This window comes from Sinocyclocheilus anshuiensis, unplaced genomic scaffold (assembly GCF_001515605.1).
Source record: "Sinocyclocheilus anshuiensis isolate Anshui unplaced genomic scaffold, SAMN03320099.WGS_v1.1 scaffold38, whole genome shotgun sequence".
NCBI lineage: Eukaryota > Metazoa > Chordata > Actinopteri > Cypriniformes > Cyprinidae > Sinocyclocheilus > Sinocyclocheilus anshuiensis.
The window spans coordinates 1,322,973-1,329,131 of NW_015544213.1; the positions used below are offsets into that span (position 1 = coordinate 1,322,973).

Here is a 6,159-nt window from a genome sequence, read left to right on the forward strand (position 1 = left end):
TAGGGTGACCTTCCGCCCGCCCCAAAGCCCCAGCCGCCGCCAACCGCGCGCAAGCCCCGTCCCGTCTCAGATGGCATCTTTCTGTCCAACTCATTCCAGCTGCCCGCAGCGGCCAATGCCAACAGTACTGCTCCCAAAGCAGGGCAGCCCCCTCACCCTCCCGCCAAACCCAGCTTCATCCCATCAGCCAACTCGAAAGGTAGAGACGCTGAGGAGAGTAAAGGGCCCGACCTCAGCCCCGCTCATCCTCCATTTATTATTGGTTCATTCGTTTTCATGTTTTGGTTTTTTTTTGGTGTTCGTTTGTTCCTTTTCCTGTTCTCCAGTGGAGACTCGGCGCTCTCCATTTTCCACATTTCCTCTACCTCTCTATCTGTAAATTTTCGTAGTATCAAAGCCAATCAGTCGAATCATATGTCCTGGTTTCTAACATTTCTTTATTTTGTTTCTCATTTTATCCTTCCTTTTACAGGGAATCTTCTAGGTTCAAGTTGAGCTTAACTGAAAGCAACTGTTCGATTAACAGACAATATTGACTTCCGTTTAAAAGTTTGGGGTCAGTAAGGATTTTAAAAAAGAAATTCATACTTTTATTCAGTAAGGATTCATAAATTGATCAAAAATGACAATGAAGACATTTATAATGTTAAAAAGTTTTCTGTTTCAATTAAATGCTGTTTTTAAGAATCCTGAAAAAAAAAAAAAAAAAAAGAATTCCTAAAAAACACACCTTCCAAAAAAAAAAAAAAAAAAAAAAAAATATAATGTTAAAAAGTTTTCTGTTTCAATTAAATGCTGTTTTTAAGAATCCTGAAAAAAAAAAAAAAAAAAGTATTCCTGTTTCCACAAAAACACTTAAGCAGCTCAACTGTTGTCAACATTGATCATCAAAAATATTTCTTAAGCGCAAAATCAGCATATTAGAATGATTTCTGAAGGATCGTGTGACGCTGTCAAAAATTCAGCTTTGCCATCCCAGGAATAAATTACATTTTAAAATATATTCAAATAGAAAACCATTATTTGAAATAATTCATTTAAATAATATTTCACAATATTTCTGTTTTTGCTGTAGTTTCAAATAAATCAAATAAATACAGCCTTGGTGAGTATAAGAGACTTCTTTAAAAAACATTAAATAAAAACCTTAAAGGCCCCAAACTTTTGAACGGTACATGTTAAAATAATTTTTTTTATGTGTTAACATAAGGCTTATGTGATAAAAATCCTTACTGAGCTTGTCTGGGTAAAGTTATATCCAAACTTTGTTTGTCATGATGACATTACTGCTGTAAAATGCCTATAAACTATAGTACATACATTTTTTGGCAAAATGTTTATGCAATAATACCAGGAAAGTGGCATAACTTCCTTATGTACATTGAGTTCAGCTAGTAGTTTTCCAGACCTTTGCCTTGAGCCATCAGAACAACATTTTAACCTTCATTTAAGTAATCAATTAATAAAGAAATTAATAAAATGTTTTTTTATTTATTTATTTATTTATTTTTTTAATAAAGGCATCACTTATTTTATGCATCAATTGCTGTCAATTGAGCTTAACTTGTATTGAACCTGGAAAATTCCTTTTAATTAGTAATTAGATTTTTGTTTGTTTGTTTGTTTGTTTTCCGATCACCTATTCTCCCCGATTCCTCTTCCTCGAATCATCCTAGAGCCGTACAAGCAGTCAGTAGACCTCGTGATTCGCTGTGCGGTCCAAAATCAGTCCAAGTACTGTTGGTGTTGCCAGCCGTTTCATGTGTGTGTGATCTGCTTTGGGGTAGGCCCGGCCTCAGCAGCTAGACGCATGCCCGTCCATTATCAGCTCAGGGAACGAGACACTGGCTTCTTCTTACTTGCAGTGGTGGGCTCAACACTGCACCTCTCCTCAGTCCTGTTTACACTTGGCAAAGGGGAAAAGATCTGTCGGATGAGGCGCTTTTTTGTGCTTGACTGTTTAAAAGCCATCTGAATTTGTTGTGCAGCACAGAGACCTTTAGCAATCTTGGTGCAGACAGTCACTCTGAAATTTTTAATTTTTTTGTTCATTTTACATCAGTGCATGTAGTTCAGCCAAGTCAAAACTGTTTGAAAAAATGTGTTAGATGTTTTGAAAGTATGTTTGTATATTACATTTTTATATCAGTTCAATATTTTTTCCTCAATAAACATTGTATCCTTAAGGAAATTTATTGAAAAAAAGCAACAACAAAACAAAAACATTATTTTAATTATCATTCAATTATATTATTTGTATAATTAATTATTATATTTTAATTTAAAATATATATAAATAAATACTATTTAAATTTTACAAAATTATTACATGAATTTTCCTTTATTTTAATCACCAACTTTACCTTTCTAAAGTTTATTATTGAAGAAAAAATGTAGTTACTAAGTCCTCGTTTAACCTTTTCAAACATACTTTTATATATATTTCTTTTCTTTTTTAAGATTTTGCAATTGTCTGTACGTACTTATTTTTAAAGTAACTTATGCAACATTTCAGATGTGAAACTTTTAAACAGTCATGTGCAAAAATGTAGCAGTTCAACCCTATTTCACAAAGATGCCCAGTGTATCTGACCTTGCATGTAATCTGCACAAAGCTTCACCCCATTTAATGTCATTGGGGCCTGTTGTGATCAAAATTGCATTTACGCTTACCAAGGAACTAACTTTGCATTAATCAACCAATCAAAAGCACAGCATTCCTCCCTGCTCAGACTGACTGAAGCTTTTCAAGCCACGAATCAACCAGTGCAATCGCTACGGCTTTGCTTAATTTTGCTTTGCTCTTACCAAATCAACATCATTCCTGTCTGCAACACTGCTGAAGCCTCTCATAGACCCAAAACCAGTTCAATCTAACAGCCTCTTAGCAAAACACTAGTGATGTGTTGACACCAGTCTAGTGCACTGTAGATATTTCATACACACCCTTTGATTTTTGTCTTTACATTTAGACTCGGTTCCAAAACCTAGTAAGCTGCCTACTTCGGGAACTGTTAATCACCGCAGGTTCTTTTTGGCCAAATTCTCAGGCAGTATCGAATGTAATCCAAGGACAAGTGGACAAGTCTAGATAAATGTCAATAATAAATAAGAATAGAAAATATGTATAATAATAATAATAATATAAACATTTCTTAATTACTGACAAATATTATATAAAAACAACATTTAGATAATAATGATATATTTATACATATAATATGTATATTTATTCAATAAAACGTTTTATTGTCAAATGTTAATTCAAATATTACATTCATTAGTGAAAATATATATAAATTAATAATAATGACCATGTATAATAATAATCATAAATTATTTATATAACAATATAGAATATTTAAAATATACATAAATTATTATTATTGTTTTGTTTGTTTATGTTAATGTTCATTCCAGAAAAAGTAATTAAGATCAATCTAGATTAATTATATATGATATGAGTTGTGTATTAGATCACATTGTTTGCTTAGCATGCTGCTTATGTTGAGCACCTCAAACCAGTCACTTTTGAGGTTCCGTCTCACTTAATGTCACCTTAAAAGGCAACTCACTAGGTTATGGAACAGAGCTTTAGTATTGACAATATTGATTTTGCTTGGTTTCAGCTGTGTTGTAGTTCTCACTCTTATCTTCTGTCTGTCTGCTGTCTTTATATGTGTTTGGCATCATCATTTGCTTGGCTCCACCCACCCTCCCCTGCTTCCTCTCACGTCGGGCTGCATGGAATCATGGGATTCCACAGCCCCTCCCATCACCTTCTCCGAGGAGGTGCATCGACCTACTGGAACCACCAAGTCTCTGAGCAAAAAGGATCACAAGCTGTAGACTTTCAGCCTTTAATGTTCATTTCCTGCTTTGAGTTGCCATGGGAATTTTTAATGGGTTTTTAGAAAGCATTTTTTGATTTATGAGTAAAGGTAAGGTATTTGATCAACATTACTTTGGGAAAAAAATAAATAAATAAAAATTAACAGTAAAAAGTTTTTTACACAAGTAAAAATTGACATTTTGTACCTTTAAGATAAAACACATTTCAATTTCAGCAAATTTCAACAAGCTGTTGTACCCTTAAAGGTACAATTTTTGCACTTTTTTCTGAGAGTTTATGAAAGACTATACTATAAAATTGTGACTTTAGGTGTTTGGTGAATCATTGTAAGTCCTTATGTCAGAACTTGAATTTCTGTAGCACAGAATGGTTTCAAATCTCATTTTTGAGGTCTGACGGTGTAATTTTTAATAGAAAAAAAAACATGGAAGTCTCAAAGTAATGTGAACCACAGATCTTAGTTTGCTCATAAATCAAAAACCTTAAATGTTCTCGAGGGAATCAGTGGTCATTCTCTTCCAGGTTTTATGAATACAGCCTGAACAGCTCGATTCAAACATACAAACAAATACAGACTTTTGCTTCATATTTTGTGTTGAATTCAAAACCACAGTATAAAACAACCTGGAGCACAAAACCAGTCTTAAGTCGCTGGAGTATATTTGTAGCAATAGCCAAAAATACATTGTATGGGTCAAAATTATTGATTTTTCTTTTATGCCAAAAATCATTAGGATATTAAGTAAAGATCATGTTCCATGAAGATATTTTGTAAATTTCCTACTGTAAATATATTAAAACTTAATTTTTGATTAGTAATATGCATTGCTAAGAACTTCATTTGGACCTTTTTTTTTTTAAATATTTAGATTTTTTTGCACCCTCAGATTCCAGATTTTCAAATAGTTGTATCTCGGCCAAATATTGTCCTGTCCTAACAAACCATACATCAATGGAAAGCTTATTTATTCAGCATTGAGTTGGTCCCGGGTCACATTTGGCCTCAGAAACAAAACCTTTTGCCTCTAATTGGGCCTTTTCTTTCTTTGGCTGCTTGTTTTAGGCTAAACCACCAGCTGTCCTGTTTTGCTCTTGATGTACTTGGTTGTCACCAGTGGAGAAGGTTTTTTTTTTTTGGTTCACAAGTCTATGTGTTTGTGTCTTTCTCCGGCCCAAACTCATTCCATTATCAGTCAATCAATGAAACCGTCAACATGCATTTGGATTGCGGCGGTGCTCTTGCACCCCATTGGTTAGAAACAAACTTCCGTTCTGTGGTTCAGTGCGGACCGTCCCTTCGCCCTGACAGACACAAGACACGTGAGCCTCACAGACGATGCCTATGCTAGGTCAGTGGTGGGGGTTGCCGTACAGGCCAGTTGTGCAGGGTTGGGAAGCGTCTCGCTTACAGACGCTCCTCAACATGAAACAAGTTTAGAAGCAGCTGGTGCTTGACCTCCACCTTTGACCTGTGATCCACAGACCTCGTGTCAGGTGTGCTTTGGAATGCTTTAACACTAACTAAACCAGCTTTCTTCTCGCTGTTCAGCTTCTGGTCTGTGGAGTCCTATTGAAAACAGAAGTTGCTGGGCCAACAGTATGGTTAAACTGCACGTTGAACAGATTTAAGTGTCTGTTCTATGGGGATGTAGGGTTTTAAAGTCAACTTAAATTATGTACTGTATATTTATATAGAAATGTAAATTATGTTCTTAAATTATTATCATTATTAATATGTGTTATTGGTAACTAAAACAATTGAAAATCAATTTGAAATTAAGTTGTAATTTAAATAAAGCTGCAATAAAATAAGTATTACTTGAAAAACTTTTTTTTTTTTTTTAAATGAGAAATGTTACCTTGGCAATAAAACTGTAATAAAAAAAGTTTGAGTACTAAAATTACTCAAATTAAAACTAATATAAAAACAAAGCTAAACAGTAATATTTAAAAACAACAAAAACTAATTAAAAGACAAAAGCACTTTTTAAAAGCAAAAGCACTTTTTTTTTTTTTTTTTATAATTTTTTATTAGTTTTTTTGTTTGTTTTTAATTATTATGTTTAGCTTTTTTCTATTTTAGTTTTAATTTCAGTAATTAAACTTATTTTATTTCAGTTACTTGCCAAGGCAACATTTCAGTTTTTTTTAAGTTAAGTTTAAGTTTTTCCATGTAATATTTATATAATGTCATTTAATTGATTTAAATGAATACAAATTATTTTTAAATAATTTGTTACAAATAACTATATATATATATATATATATATATATATATATATAATGTATGTATGTGTGTGTGTGTG

The 6,159-nt window shown here is 33.1% G+C and overlaps 1 protein-coding gene across 10 annotated transcripts in view; it reads left to right on the top strand.

Annotated features, from left to right (window-relative positions):
* LOC107697133 (afadin-like) overlaps positions 1 to 6,159 on the top strand; it is a 156,193-nt gene that overhangs the window by 148,502 nt on the left and 1,532 nt on the right. The window lies entirely within an intron of this gene.